This window comes from Drosophila navojoa, chromosome X (genome assembly GCF_054131105.1).
Source record: "Drosophila navojoa isolate 15081-1374.11 chromosome X, UAZ_NAV_1.0, whole genome shotgun sequence".
In the NCBI taxonomy this organism is placed as follows: domain Eukaryota; kingdom Metazoa; phylum Arthropoda; class Insecta; order Diptera; family Drosophilidae; genus Drosophila; species Drosophila navojoa.
Window position 1 is genome coordinate 27,080,927 of NC_142895.1, and position 16,574 is coordinate 27,097,500.

Consider the following 16,574-nt stretch of genomic DNA (forward strand, 5'->3'; position numbering starts at 1 on the left):
ATTTTAGTCATGTGCAGCACTTGACTTGCGCTGAAATATGTGGCAAGAGACGTAATTGTCATGTGGTAAACAGGTTTTCCATAAAAAATAAATGAAAAGAGTTTTCTACTTGCTTTAAGTTTTAGTTATCTATGCTTTATTTATTTCCATGTGATTGGGAATTCAGGGCATAGCAAGGAGGCGGGACAGACAACATAAAACTGACTTGGTCTGGCCCTGTCTGTCTGTCCGTACGATTAACGCGTCTATCTCAAGACCTATAAGAGCTTTAAACAGAAAATTTTGTGAAATTCATAATTTAAAAAATCGAAAACTCTTACCAAAGTAATTAATCAAAAACATTATGAAATAAATTCAAATGTTGTTCTTTCTTTCAGTTGATATCACCCCCAAAATGAAACAAAATTTTTAAAAATTGTTTAATTGCAAAAATATCCATCCAAGAATGATAAAGTCTACAGACTTCGATTACATTTTCTGTTTTTATTTCATTTTAAAATTGTGTTCTAAATATATATGTATATATATATAGATAATTTATTAAATTAAAATGGAGTTTAAGTACTTCCAAAACTTTCTTACCTAAGTTGCTCTAAATTCAGTAACTGAGTCGAAAAAAGCTTATCTATAGTATCTCTAACCAACTTCAATTTACTATCATATTATGAAAAAATTTAAAATTCTTTTCTTATTGCTTGCAAATAAAAGTTTTCAAATTATTTTCTATGCGTATACTAATCGAATATAGTTGAAGAAATATTATTTTCAAACAAATGTAATTAGTCTTACTTTATTATGCCAATTATTCTTGTTATACATCTGCTATATATGGTACTTAATCCATTGTTAATACATGAAACTCTCTTCTGTCGCGGAATTCTCCGTGAATTCGTCTTCTAAGCTGAGTACTTGGCGTGCAGGAAAACCAGCTACTGGCTGCCAGCGATGCATAATCTTTGCCACGTACTCTCTCATCTAATTGTATAAAAGCGTTTCCGTTACGTACGCCATTTTCACACACCCACACGAACGCAGAGGCAGCGTGGAGAGAGCAGGCAAAGTGCTGAATCCTCGCGCATTGGCTAAAGTGAGATAGCCTGCACACTTCGTCGCTCTTTTGGTGTGATAAGTATGTGTGTGTGCGTCTGTGTGTGTGTGTGTGTGGGTGTGCTTGTACAAACTTCAAGTCAAAGTATCTAAACGCACAGTTTTTCTGTATCCAAAACTGCATTAAATGCCATAAAATAACTTTTAAAATGCTTTTTACTTAACATCCTGCAGGCGTAGCAAGCAGAGCAGAGCAGAGCAGAGCATAGCGGAGCCGAAGCAGCGCAGCGACGTCGACGCCAATGTTAAAGCCAAACGCGTGAGGTGTCAAAATTGTAACGGCAACCACCCACTGTGCCTCACACACACACACATACACACACACACACACACACAGAGCAGGCAACGAATTCCTTTGCACACCCACGCTCTGCCGGCAAGCAGAGCGAAACAGCGACACAGAGAGAAAGATAGAGAGAGAGAGAGAGCAAGCGAGACATGGATGCCAAAGGCCAGAGAGCGAAAGAGATAGCAATGGCCAGAGAGCGCCGCGCGCGGTTGCCATAAAGATTAATTAACAATTTGCTGTAAAAAGGCAGCCAAGCGTTTTTTCCTTTTTTCGTTTCCTTTCTTTTTTTTGTTGTTTACTTGCGCGCTGCTTACGTGCACAGTTTTTGCATGTGTATGTGTGTGTGTTTTATTTTTTTTTGGCACTCGTCAACATTGCCGTCGCTGGTGCTTATTGGTGCGAAAGTTCAGCTAGCGATTGATGCGTGCGCCAGAGCGAGACGGCTCGTCTGTCACCCGACCGCGCCGGCGAGAGAGCGAGTGCAAGCGAGCCAGCGAGAGCGAGGCGGCGCTGCTCTCACGCTGGCTGGACCGAAATTATCGACAGCGGAAGTTAACACACTTTAAATCAATTAGAAAATAAAAGGCGGAGTTTAAACGAGCCAGCTTAGCAGACAAAGACGACGACGACGATGACGACGATGACGACGTCGCCAACCACCGCAGCAGCGGTAGCGGCAGCGACAGCAGCAGCAGCGTCAAAAGCCCGGGTTAAGTGACATGCGTGCGCAGAGTTGTTGTCTTTCGATTTGCCTGCCGACTGGTTTTCACTCCCCGCTACCCACCCCACACCACAGAGTGTGCTTCAGCTTGTGTGTGTGTTTGTGTGAGTGAGACTGTGGTGAGTTTCTGCTGCTGCTGCTGTGTTTCTGATTTTTATAGCATGTCTCTTGCCTCTCAGCTGGCGATTATAATTTTCGTAATTTGAGAGCGTCGATGGGAACATCGCTGAGAATGGGGCACCACAGTAGCCAAGTGGCACTACAGTAATATCGGGGCCTAGGCCGGATCCGTTCCCGGGTCAGCTGTGCGACAAAACTGTTGGTCAACAAAAACAATGAGACTGCACTTTGCGGCTGCTCGTTTGTCTCAATCAATGAATGGCCGAATGAATGAACGGCTCACTGAATGGACCAGCTCTCTTTCAGACAAATTTGGTAATGCGCCGCAATTGAGACTCGAGACTCGAGACGAAAGCCATCGATTGCCCTGGGAATCCCGTCTAACAAGTGCTCGCTAGAAGAGTTGACACACATAATTGTTACTTATCGCACACATTCACACACATGCATACATATAAATATATGATTGCACTCAATACAAACTTTGCCGTCTGTTGAATATTATGAGTATGCTCAAACAACCCCATATCCAGTATCTTTTCACCCTCTCGACTGTGCTTTCAATCTGCACATTTTGACAAATTTCTTGTGACATTTGACTAGCAGCCCGGCCAGCCCTGGGCCATGGCAATGCCAATGCCAACTGACCGCCAGACAAAGGCGTGGCATTATTAACGCTTTGCTGGTTTCGCTGATTAAGCGTCAAAACTTTGCGGTCAGAGTCAAGGATGAAAAAGGTACACATTCAAACATACACAAGTAGAAGAGCCAGAAGAGTGCTAAAGAAGTTACAAAAAAAAAAAAGGAAAGAAAAAAGAACTCAAGGAGTTAAGCAACAACAAAAGTCGCCGCAATGTCTCGAAAGCTTGAGTCAGACTCCCAAAAAGAACAAGAATAAATCTTGTTATGCATATCGATACAGCTGGAATGAGCATCTGGCCTGGGCCACGCCCACCAAGCAGGGCGTTACTTCTGGTTAGAAAAACAGAGAACTGAGATTAAGTAATAATGCGATGGAAATATTTTTGAAGAAGTTTAAAAAGTCAAATATTTTGGGATATGTGTATTACCTATTGCCCAAAGTAGATATGTATATCATATGTACATACATACTGAATATAGCGAGACATTTGGGGTAAATATATTGCATTATAATGTCTCGTTGTCTATCGTGCTTAATATTTCTATATCTCTATTTATATTTTGTATCTCTCTTCATAACTACATTTATTTATCGTTTTCCATCTGTCTCTCTATTTTCCTCATTTTCTTTTCTCTCCCCACATTTATCCGTCTCATCACCTTTATATTCCTTTCTTTATTTGTTTCTCTCTCGGAATACTTTTTCTTTTCTTCTCTATATTGATCTCTGTATGCTTTTTATCTCTCTCTCTTAATCAGAAGAGACAGCTCTCTTTCTGCCCTGTCGCTCTCTCTCTCTCTCTCTACTTTACACTATCTTCCTCTCTATATATCACTATTTCTCTATATCTCTCACACTCCCTCTCTCTATACACCATTTATCTCACTTTTTCTCTCTACCTTTCTCTCTCTTTTTCGATCCCTCTCTATATTTCTCTCTCTCTATTTCTTTTCATCTTTCTCTTTTTCTCTTATTCTTCCTCTCTTTCTTAACTTCAAAAGTAAAGAGGAAAAACTTTTCTCTCTCTCTTTTCTCTCTTTTCTCTCTCGCATTCTGTCGTTCTCTGCCTTTCCCTTTGACTCTTTATTTATCTGTCTCATTTACTCTTTCTCCCTCCATTTCTCTCCCTCTGTCCATCTAGATCTTTTGCCTTGTTAAATATTTTTTCGTATTTTTTTTTTTTTTTCATTTCTTCAACTTTAGATTTTGTGCTGACGTCATCGTCGCCATAAAGCCCAAATAGTTGTTGTTGCCATTATTATGGCTTTTTAAAGTATTAAACTAAGTAGCATTTGCTGTCCGTCCGCCCATCCGTCCGTTTTGTCTGGCCTGTCAGATGAAGAAAAAAAATCGTTGCTGTGTTTGTTGATTTTTTTTTTTTCGGCGCTCAACTCTCGCCTCGCATTTTCTGCGTCTTTTTGGTTAATTGGCTAAAAATTTTCTACCAAATTACTTTAATTATGACAGTTACACAGGCCGCTTTATAGCTACGTATATACACGTTTATCAGTACACATATCTATATATAGTCTTCTTCTTCGTCTGCTCATTTTTTGTTGGCTGTTTAGTTGCGCTTATGGCTTTGGCCTCTGTTCATCTGTCATTGCCCATTTCTCGATTTACTCGCTGTCATCTTTGGGATGCTGCAGCAGCATTACAAAATGTGTTAAATAATTGAATGATATAGTACTATTGTGAGGGGCTGCAGCCGAGGCCCGCAGGCATTCGATGTCCAATTGTGGGTCAGCGCATAGATTTGCGAATTTTCGATTGTATTTTGATTTCGTAATAAAACAATTAACTCACGGAGTCTCCTAGCCACAATGGCTCTAGCGGAGAAGCACGTATATTGGATAGGTTTAAGGTGTTGGCCTATGGTAGATTGATCATATAAGATTGACCAATTCCATAATTGCGGTTAAATCAGGAAGAAATTAATAGATCTGGTTAGTGATAAGATTTCAAAGAAGTCCATCTATGCTATCGATTAATTACCGGAGTTTCGAATAAAAATTATTATAGAAGATTAATATAATAAGTTATCTCATAATCAACGAAAAGGGTGTTGCAAGTGTACTAGAGATTCGGAGATTGAAAACTATAATAAGCCATGCAAAATATTTGTAAAAAACTATATATAGTTAGTAAAGTTATTTCTTATATATTTTTTTAATGAGTATTTTAATCTTATGAATGCCAAAAATTGACTTTGGTGGATATAAAATAAATGCTTTATGAAATTTTCAGATGATAGTATGCCTAAAATACTTTGAGTATTTAGATATTAAGTTGAATACATTTACATATGTCGGAAAAGCTGTTTTTAGATGTACTGAAATTCATGTATATGTGATTAGAGCTACTGTCAGGGCCGAATTATCAAGTCGGCAGTTGCCTGGGTCCCTGAAACATGAAACAGTCTTTTAAGTTTTTCTTACTAACATAAAATTGCCGAGTGAAATCCGGCCCTGGCTACTGTTATAATTAAAAACGTGATTATAAAGTGAGTATTACATGATAAGATAGAGACTCTAGAGGCAATGCTCTCTTTCTCTGCAAATACGTCTGCAGAAGATAGATCCAGTTGGCCATTAGATAAGTGTCTCAATACAAAGGTTCTGCACTGGTGTTTAGGGTTTGAGATGGTTAAGTCTGCATTACATACAGCTGGTCCGTGTAATATCATTTTGAATGTCCAGATTGAGGACTCTAATGGTATAGTATGTACTACTATTGCCATTTTGGATTAAGTGGATCTAAATTATCGAGACCTGTCTGTACTAAATACTGTGGATATTAAAAAGTCGATTATATAGAATAGTAATACATTTGGGTTGTTGTTATAAGATTTAATTTTGAGAATTAGTTTATGACGTTAAAGATTATTTTACTATTTTATTCACCAATGATAGGCACAATGATATTGAATTTTTTCAAGTAATATAGGCTATCTTTATTATTATAAGCTCAATTCGTATTTCATATTCCATTTTCCATATTCAATATTCCATATTGAATATTGAATATTCCATATTCCATATTCCATATTCCATATTCCATATTCCATATTCCATATTCCATATTCCATATTCCATATTCCATATTCCATATTCCATATTCCATATTCCATATTCCATATTCCATATTCCATATTCCATATTCCATATTCCATATTCCATATTCCATATTCCATATTCCATATTCCATATTCCATAATCCATATTCCATATTCCATATTCCATATTCCATATTCCAACTAATAAAGATATTGTTCTCCTTAATATCTGTATTTCTTATTACTTTTCAGTTTTACTGGACTTTATTAAAGTCATAATGCAATAGGCTGCTGCTCATGCTATGGCCGTAAATACAAAGACAAAATGAAATGCGTTCGACAGCAGCAAAACAAAAGTGAAGATATTTAATAATTTGTTAAATTGCAATTAAGTGCTTAAATACTTGAGCGGGTGCTGGGGGCGCGGGGTTGGTGCTGCATGGCTTAAAGCGGCTCATGTAAACGGAAACATACAGACACAGAGCTCAGTATATATGTATGTATGTGTACATATGTACATATGTATGTGTGAGTATATCTCTGCAAATCCGCGATTGAGGAGGCATTGCATAAGCTGCGGCAGTGCTTTAATTGCTGCACTACAGCATGTTGCATGCCGCACGAATTGGCTGGCTTAGTGAATGGCTGCGATTGCGTGTGCCAAGGAGTCAGGGGCTGGCGGGTGTGGAGGCGGGGGCGTGGCAAGTTTTATGTGTGTTTTGTGGCCAAAAAATTGAAGCGTACTTCCGCGTCGTGAGCGAACGAACGAGCGAGCGATAAGCGAAATTGAAACGTTTTTGCAGTCAGTGTGGCACGGGAGCAGCGCGAACAAATTAAAAATTACGCATACGCCGCTTTGTACCGACAGCGAAACGTTGTAAAATCGCTAGTGCCAAAACAGGCGAACGAAACAGCTTTGAACAGCTGCAAAAAAAGTGCACACACACACACACACACATACACATCGATGCTGAACGCATTGCAAACGCCATGCTTGGCCAAGCGCAAAACATTAATAAATACCTGCGGTTTAATTCAAAATAATTTGTTTAAACATTTCCTTTTGTTTAACGCTGCCAGTTGGCAATTACCCCGTTGTGACGTGCACTACAACATTCTCAGACGCCCGACCCCGTCGGCTTTAATTGTGGCCAAAGCAGCAGCCGCACACACACACACACACTCACACACAGTTGGGCTATAATATTTAATGCATTTACTGGGAAGCTGGCATTGTTCCATGTGGATTGCAATACATAAATTGCTAGATGAGTGATATACATCGGCAAATCGAATTGCAAATTGACAGCGGCCGCTGCATGTGCATGAGCCAGCACAAGGTCATTCAGTGGAAGAGGCGGTGGTGTGAGCAGGAGGCGCATTCTTCAACAAATTGAGCAAAGCTTTCACACGCACCACCACAGACAACAGAGTGACTAAGAGAGAGTGAGCAACAGAGAGAAAGAGAGAGCGAGAGACACATGTCTCACACATTTAGGCTAATCTATTGCGCTGAGTCACATCGATGCAACTGCATTTAATGTCATTTAGAGTGAAATAATGTTAATCGCATGTCCAATTTAATGACTTTTAGCACACCGATCACGGCTCGCTGCGATTTGCATGCATTTGGCTTGAGATCAGCTAATCAAATAAATACAAAAAAAAATCAACTAAGAAAGTTGCAGTTGAGAGTGAACGACTAAAGGATACCCTGGACCCCAACGGATCGGTTAGATCTAGTACAAACTTTCACTTAGGCAAATCTGTCTGCGTATCTCTATTCATTTTTGCTAAACGAGTAAGAAATATTTCATGTGCTCAGTTTGCTTCATAACTTATGTTCTACTTAACGGAAAATAATGAATATTTTGGCATAAAATCTCGTTATATAGAATATAGCGACTTTTAGTAAATAATGCAAGTCTCATACGTGTATTGCCATTCTCTAAAAATGAACATCATTTGCAATAATGTGAGCTGAGCTCGTCATATCTGCTGCCACGCCTTGCTCTCCCTGTGGCATACAATACAAAACGGAAACCATGATACCCTCATCTACCATTGACAGGGTATACAAAGCGCCGACTACGCAGCTGTCTCCGACTGCCAACTGATACGTGCAGAAAAAAGAAGAAAAAACTGTAAACTGAGAAAAAACTTTAATTAAATTGCCGCGCGCATTGAAATTGAATTGAAAATCGTTTTTGCTGCGCTTTTTTATGTCATGATTAGCGCGAGTCTTGGCCAGCGCCTTAGAGTCCGAGATCTGTTTTGACTCTGCGCAAATAAGCATTAAATCTCAAAGTATTCTCGCGAGTCGAGCAGCCTAGATACCGAAACCAAAATCTCTAACCCGAATGTGTGTGCCCAATGCAGCTCCATTGCCATGTAAACGCTGCTCCAGCCCATAGCTGGACTGGGATTCCGAGTGGGAGAGGGAGCGGGAGCGAGAGCGGGAGTTGGAGCTGGAGTTGGAGTTGCGCTTTGATGTTTGGCGTGTTGTTTGTGGCTGTTGCCGAGCTTCGCGGTGGTTCTCATTTGAATTTTTATGCATTTTGACAAGGCTTCAGGGCGACAGCTCTCGCAGCTCTCGGCGTGTGGCCAAAGGCGAGTCGCTGTGTGTTGTTGTTGTTCTCGTTGTTGTTGTCACTGGGCTTGGGCTGTTTTGCCAGTTGGTAGAACGTTTCATTTGTCTCAATCAAGCGCTCTTTGATCTTTTGGCTTAACATGGTTTTTCAATCTTTTTCGAGCATAACATTTAATGGCTCAATACATTTGGCACGCTCACACCAAACTGTCTATCGATCAAGTTGCAGTTACATATACCACATACATAGGTGCGCAAATTTGTTGTCCAACTCTGTTAAATGTAGACGCGTAAGCGTTCCCACGACTGCGAAACGCGTCCACTTGCCCAATCCAATCAAAGGCAAAAGCGAGTGTCACATTTAACTTGAGGCTCAAACATTAAAGATGACAAAAAGCCAACAAGTTCGCTTTGCACTTAAGAAATCTGATAAATATGAGAGCTGAGAACAACAACAGCACTAAATGAGAAAAGGGAGGCCAGAGCCGAGCTCCAGCTGCTGTTGCTGCTGCTCCTTGATCTTCGCTTCTTTCTCATTGCACTCGTCACGTGAGTTTTAGCGCAAAATGCTTTGAACGATTGAATGCATCTCTGCATGCGCAGTGGAAGATGCTGAGGAGCCAGAAGAGACGCGTCGCAGCCAGAGCTAAGACGCAATCGCCGTCGCCGTTGCCGTCGTCGTCGCCGTCTCAGTCAGATCTCAAAAGACCCAAGAATCGAGACTTTGTCCTCTTTGCGACCACTCAAAAGAAGTGTCACACACAATCCGCTTGCATTTTGGCATTTGTCAACTTTCATGCGCTGCGTTGCGCATGCGCAACTGCAACAACAACAACAACGACAACGACAACAACAACAACAGCAGCAGCAGCAACAACAAGAAATTGAAACAGTGGCGGCATCGACTGTATAAGCCGCTTCTGTACCCGGTCGGGCGACTCTACGGCTGCGTTGAGCCGCGGGCGCTGCTCACTTTTGTGTCCTTTATCTAAAATGCTTTTTGCGTAAATTGCGTATTGAGTTTAAATTAAATTTGCCAAGATTAAGATAAGGAATTGCAGCATAAGCTCACAGCAGCAGCAGCAGCAGGAGTCGGAGCAGCAGTTGGGATTGGGAACGGCGGCTGCAGTGCGTCGCGACTGCATTGCTGCGCATTGGCGCGTAACTAAAAAGGTGTCTTAAACGTTTCTTTGCAACAGCCAAAGCAGGAGCCGAGTCGAGTCGAGGGGCAGCGGCAGAGGCAGAGGCAGAGGCAGGTAGCAGCGCACAGGTAAGTAGCAGCCGCAGTCGCAGCCGCAGCGACAACAGAATAAGAGTGCGAAGGCATTTGCTCTGGATTCGTTATATAAAGAATTGATCGATAGCAAAAGTGCATGCGGCAAATGAGTGTGAATGAATGGGAATGAGTGTGAATGAATGTAAATGAATTCCACATGTGAGTGAACTCTCAAATGCTTCGTGTGCTCGAGTCACATAAATCACCTGGCCAAACGGTTTATCATTCACACCTTTGATTTATAGAGCTCAACCCCAGCACAGTCTAGTCATGAATGTATGCATGAAGTATTCACTTATTGCACTCAACTCTTTGGCTTCTAGCTAATTGAATTTGGCAATTCTATGAGGATTTATATCTCATCAAATAATAAAAAATTGTTTGATAAATCAAGGTACAAATTAAATGAAATTTAGAAGAGGAATAGAAACTCTTTAAGTTTTATTGTTCTATTAATTGTTTAAATATAAGTTATTATAAATGAGTTTGTCAAATAAAAAATGTATCTGATATTGATAAGATATGTCGATGTTGTACCATATGTATATACGATATATACTCATATTCGTGAAATGTAAAATGCATATCTGAAGGAGAGTTGCTTGGGTTTTTATATGACGCATTTTAAGGAACGCCCTTCATGCACCAAGCTCTCAGCCTGAGTAGTGTGATTTAACTGAAACTTTTGCTACAATATTAGTTTCCTATTTGCATTAGACTAGTTCTTATTTTTGAGAGAAAAACATTTATTTTTATTCAACTTCAAATATTTAAAAATACTTTAGCTATTTAGACAGCATTAAACGAATTTTTTTAAAATATTTTTATTATTATGGTACTCAATATTACATTTTTTAAAATTTGAAAAGCTTTAGCTTTTTGCATACCACTAAAGTAATATTATTTTTAGAGCATTATATATTACATTTAAATTTTGTTTAAAAACTTTAATTAAATAACAGCTATTATTATTAAAAAAAATTTAAAAAACTAACCATATTACAGCATTTGACTAGATTTTTTTTTTTATATTAGAGAAACATTATTTATTATATATAAAAACTCTAAAAAGCTTTAGCTAGCATTAGACTATCATTATGTTGAGAGATAAGCTTCAATTATTATATTTGAAAGAAATGTTATTTTAAGAGAAACTAGTTATTGTTCATACTTTCATTATACCATTATTATTTAAGCGATGAGCTTGCATACAGTTTAGATAGGATTGGGGATTTTTAAAGTCTATCGAATTCAGAAACCCGGTTCACTTGGCCAATCATTAATTTAATTAATCAAGCCATCTGAATAATCATACCGTGCCATACTCTGCTGCTTGTCTCACTAATGTTTATACACATCTATTCTATATACGTACAATATTATTTAGTACTACTACTTTCTATTTCTACAATCGATTCGGACTCAGCTGGAAAAATTTGATTGTTTGGTCAACGATTCGACGGCTACTGCAGCTACGCAGCAGATGCTTTACCACTAGAACACCTAACACACTCACTCACACACATTCACTCACACACAGACGCGCACACTAATTGCTGTGACCCTGTTGTACAGAGGGGGGAGGGATACCGAGGGGAAGCCCCTCGGACTACTTGAGTTTTGTGCGCATTCATTGGATACATTTCTTAAGCGGCGCGACGCACTTCCTTTCTGATATTTAGTGGGGCAGTTGCTGCCCCGTCGCTCATATGTTTATTTAACTATATAGACCAGGTGACTCTACATGTGCACGCGTGTGTGTCTGTGTGTGTGTGTGTGTGTGCAACGTTAACGTGTCAAATGTCTCAAAACACTAATCCCCTAAGCAGCTTAAAGATCGCGATGCGTTGCGTTGCGTTGCGTCTTAAACGTGGCTGGAAGGAAGACTCTGAAAACTGAAACTGAACTGAACTGAAGACTGAAGACGGTAGGCGGTAGTGCTCGATGGTTGGTGGTTTCGAGAAGGGAGCGCAGAGGAGGGTTGACTGCTGGCTGCCTGGCTGTCTGCTTGACCGAGTGATCGTCAGTTTGTCAGTCTGTCATTGAGTCAGTTTCTCAGTACGTCCACATTTTCCTACACATTCATTCATCAGTCGCTCATGTGTCGCGGCTGTATTGGTGTTTGGCTTTTGGGTTTTCTTTTTCTGTTTCGTTTTTTCTCTCTCTCTCCCTCTCTCACTCTGTCTCGCACTTTGGATTTTGTTTTTTTGCTTTCACTTAACAGTTTTACAAGACGGCTCGTTGATCTCTTTATTGATATCACTTTTGATTTTCTGTCGTTCGATTTGATAAGTTGTCAGAAATCATAACAGGCCGTAAGTAAGCCAGCAAGTAAGTAGCCCCGGATTGCGATTTGAAAAATTGTTGGTAATTGAAAAATGATTTCTAATATGCACGAAATTAATCACATTTTGGATTTGCTGCCTCGCATCGCCTCACACGGCATTGATCGCCACTTTGAGCGACAGCTAACACAGTAGCCGGACAGCACGGCTCGGCTCGGCACGGCACGGCACGGCCCGGGCTGGGTACGGCGCACGGCTGGAGGGAGCTGTATCCAAGCTGTCCAGTGCTTTTTCGCAGCCACTGTGCGTGAGTGTGTGCGCGCGTGTGTGTGTATGTGTGTGCTTAACGCTTAACTGTGCCTCGGCTGGAAAATTAACTCGCTCATTGGTGTCTGTCAATTGAAATGTCAGAAACGATTTATAATTTCTATTTCTCTGCCCGCTGCTGTAAGTTGTTTCTGATTTTTATTTCTTTTTCCATTTTTTCTCTGTGTTTTTTATTTTTTTTTATTTTGCTGTTGTGATTGCAACAAGTTTATTAAAGCGCTTGGCCGGGGTAGCACTCAATGGGACACTGGGGGGGCTAGGAGGGGGGTTTCACTCGAAGCCGTGCGCATTTTTAGCAAAAACATAATGCTGATAATTGCAAACGAGAAAAAATCGTCAAGTTGATTTTGAATACATGATTTATTCACTGTCCGAGTGCACTGAGAGAAATTCATTGACATACCAGGAAACAAAAATCACTCTGAAATATTTAAACATTAATATAACATATCTAATTTGATTTTATAATAATTTGATTTCGTTAAAAAAGAAGTTAATTATTTTACAATTCCAATACCATTTATTCGATTTATTCAAATGAATCAAATTTTGCTCAGTGAGTGCAGGTCCAGGAAAAAGATAATGAAAGAGAGCTCCAGTGAGAGCGAGAGAGAGAGAGAGAGAGTGAGTGGCATCAAGACTGGGGAGATCATTAAGCAAAAGTCTGGACTGTTGTCAGGCTTGACACTTTAGCATACAAACGACATATGAAATGGCTTAACGAATATTGACAGCCTGCCTAAAAGTGGCCGTTTGAAGAACGCGAGACGCAGATACGTATACAGAGACTCAGATACAGATACAGATACAGATGGAGATACAGATACAGATACAGGTACTGATGCAGGTACAGATTCAGGATTGCGGATGCACGCAGCATACACAGCGAATTACAATCAGGCAGCTTAAGAGGTGTCAAGGGATGGGGCCGAGCAGCGGGGTAGGGGCACAAAATGTGTTACGGTGTTAATGCCAGCGCTCAATTATAGCTGGCGATAATATCGATACGATCATTTGAAATTAGCTGCTTGGGCACAGACCAGACAAAGCTCTCCAGAGTCGCATCGAAAGGCAAAGAGGTAAAGAGGCATCCAAGGATGAGGCCTAATGCAATGCGATATGAAAACTTATGTAACTCAAATTATTCACGGAAACTCCAATTAGACAGTAAAACGTTTACGAATATATGAGAGAACTGTAAAGTGCAAGTTTATATGACTAAATTGAACTGTAAAGTAAAGTATGAGTCTGTTCTTTGAGCTAGCCAGTAAAACGATTACGAATCTAATTCAAAGGTTAAGCTTGAGGTCGCAATGAATCAATTGTACTCTGTAAACAGTTTATGGATACATTATGTATAAAGGCGAAGCTGGAAGACATATTACTATATCTATATAGTAGAGTGTAGATGCTGTTAGAGAGTCTATGTATTCTAAAATGTATCTTTCGATTAAGTTAGTTCATTTAACTAGTCTGTTAATCGTTTACAGTCTTACGTCATAAGCGAAGTTGAACACATAGTACTATATCTTATTGGATACATAGGTCAAGCGGTAAAGCATTTACGATATGTATATATCGTATATTTATCTATGTAACCATTTACGTGATTAAAATACTATAAGAATCTATGTGATATATTACGATATTTAATTACATTTAGAGAGGGAGAGAGAGAGAGAGAGAGAAATAGAGAGATAAAGAGCAGCCTCTGTGACTGTATCTAAATGTATCTACAGATGAAAATGACTATCGTTTAGCCAGTAATGCGTTTGCGAATATGTAACCATGAGTAAAGGAATTATTATAATGTATAAAGATTTCTAATTGCAGATGGAAACAATTTTCATACATGAAACACACTTAATAAATGCAAAACTAAAGCGAAGCAAATATGCAGAAAGGCAAAAAGTGAGAATGAAAGAGAGAGAGAAAGAGAGAGAGAGAAAGAAAGAGAAATAGAAATAGAAAGAAAGAGGACAGAGTCTTTTACTGTGTGTATCTGTGTTTCAGATGTAAATAGTTACCACGCAGCCAGTAAAACGTTTACGAATGCCTGACAAGTCACTCCACACAACATTCATGTGAATGAACGCATACTTAAGCGCTTGTCTAAGTAAATCAGCCGAGTATTAGACATATTTACATTACGTATACATATATATTTTCGCTTGAAGCGGTTGTCAGATTGATTGCATCAACAGCACTTTAGCTCTATCTATGCCAACCGAATTCACAGCGGCAGCAGCTGGGCTAAGTGAGTGCCAGCACATATTTAGCAGAGGCGCAGTTATGACTTGTGGTGCGGCAAAAGTATCTCATAGATGCGCGCGCGCTTTAGTTAACTGGTGTAAAATGTTATGCAAACAATTTACAAACAATTGTGGGCAAAGTCTTGTGGAAAATTGACTGGGGCAGGGGCTAGGGCAGGGGCAGAGGTCGGTGGCTTGCGAATACAAAAACAACAATATAAATTGCATTTAGATTTTGCATTGTTGCTGCCGCAGTTCGCATCAGCAATTGATGCAAAAGCCGCAAACAGCAAACATTAACAGTAAATTAAGTGTTTTCCTTGGGCCACCGGCTGCAGCTTAATTAGTTACAATAGATTAAATTTCAAAGAAATTTTTGCAACCGCAGCAACAGCAACAGCAACGGCAACGGCAACGGCAACAACAACGGCAAGGCCGTCCTCTTCTGCAACTGTCCCCCGGTACACGCATACACACGCACATACACGCACTCACACACACATGAGAGTACGACTATGACTAATTAAAAGCGTCCTCAGAGCACAGGCAGCCGCGCTCCTGCACCGCTCATTAGCGGAGCGCACAGTTTTGCACCGCTGCCAGCTGAGAGCAGCGCAGTTGAGTAAGCTTTAAGCAGCCCTTTGACCATCGGGTCTCGCCTGCGACTGCGTCTGTTTCTGTTTCTGCCAGGCAGAAAACTGAGCTGCACTTTGCATTCACTCAAACTGGAGCGAAGTGGGATCCGCTGGAGTGGCTGCTCCGCTCTGTGTTTTGTGCTGCAGCGTGAATTAAATTGCGGTGGCGTCAGTTCATTACAGGTGGTTGACTTGTATGCGTTGTTCGCCTCTCTCTCTTCGCACTCTACTCTCTTCTCGCCTCTGTTCCTTCTCGCGCCGCTCGTCGCGTTCTGTTGGCTTGTTAAAGTCTTGGCTCAAGTTTTTCTTTCTTTCGCTTTGTTTTTAGTGCTTTGCCTGTTTTTGTGAAAAATTTACGAAGCGTTAACGAAGCATTAAAGCGCGCATTTAACAAATTTACTTAAAACTGCATAAATTTTCAGTCTACAGCGGAAGTCGGCAGCGTCGTCGTTTTGCGCATGCGCAACAATCGCGTCGCGTCGCGTCGCCTCGCAGCTCGATGCGACGCGTCGCTTAGTCGCCGTAACTGGAAAAGCGTGCAGCCAACTCACTGAGCCACTGAGCCACTGAGCCACTGGGCAAGTGAGTGAGTGAGCGAATGAAGTGCCCTATAACCATTTTCACGTCTTGCCAATTTTGCATGTTGGCCAGCCTTGTAGATGATTTGCTCGATTAGACCAAAATTGGAACTAAAAGCTGTATATATTACAGTTGAGGCTCTATGTGTATATTGTCTCATATTGTCTCCTTGACTTTGATAAGCTCTTTAGGAACTGACTTTCTGTTTGCTCTACAATACTATACTTTGGTACAATATTATACTTTGCCTTTGAAAATGATGAGAATCGAATAGAGGGGAAATACTTAAGGTGTACGGCAAGTCCAAGAGAATTGAAGTCGGATACTTGAAATTATGAGAATTCCTCCTCTTTGTGTAGATCATTTTATATGTTATACATTAATTCTATTCATTCGTTGCCTCTGTCTTTCCTTAACAAACTACTTGTGTTCAGATCGTCTTCGACAAATGATTAACAGTTTCAGCTAGGAGCAGGTACTTAGCTTGCTGCACTGGCCAAAATCTGATTACACAATCCTTATGCCCATTGAAATGTCTATAACAGGCATTTGGACGCTTGTCAAACTCCATAAACTATATGTATTCTTAATCAGGGTCGTCGCCCAGTTGCTATAGCCATGTCTATCTGCCTGTTATAATTACTTTTGTTTGTTATAATTACTTTTCTGTTGCTCATAATTACATTTATGATTCT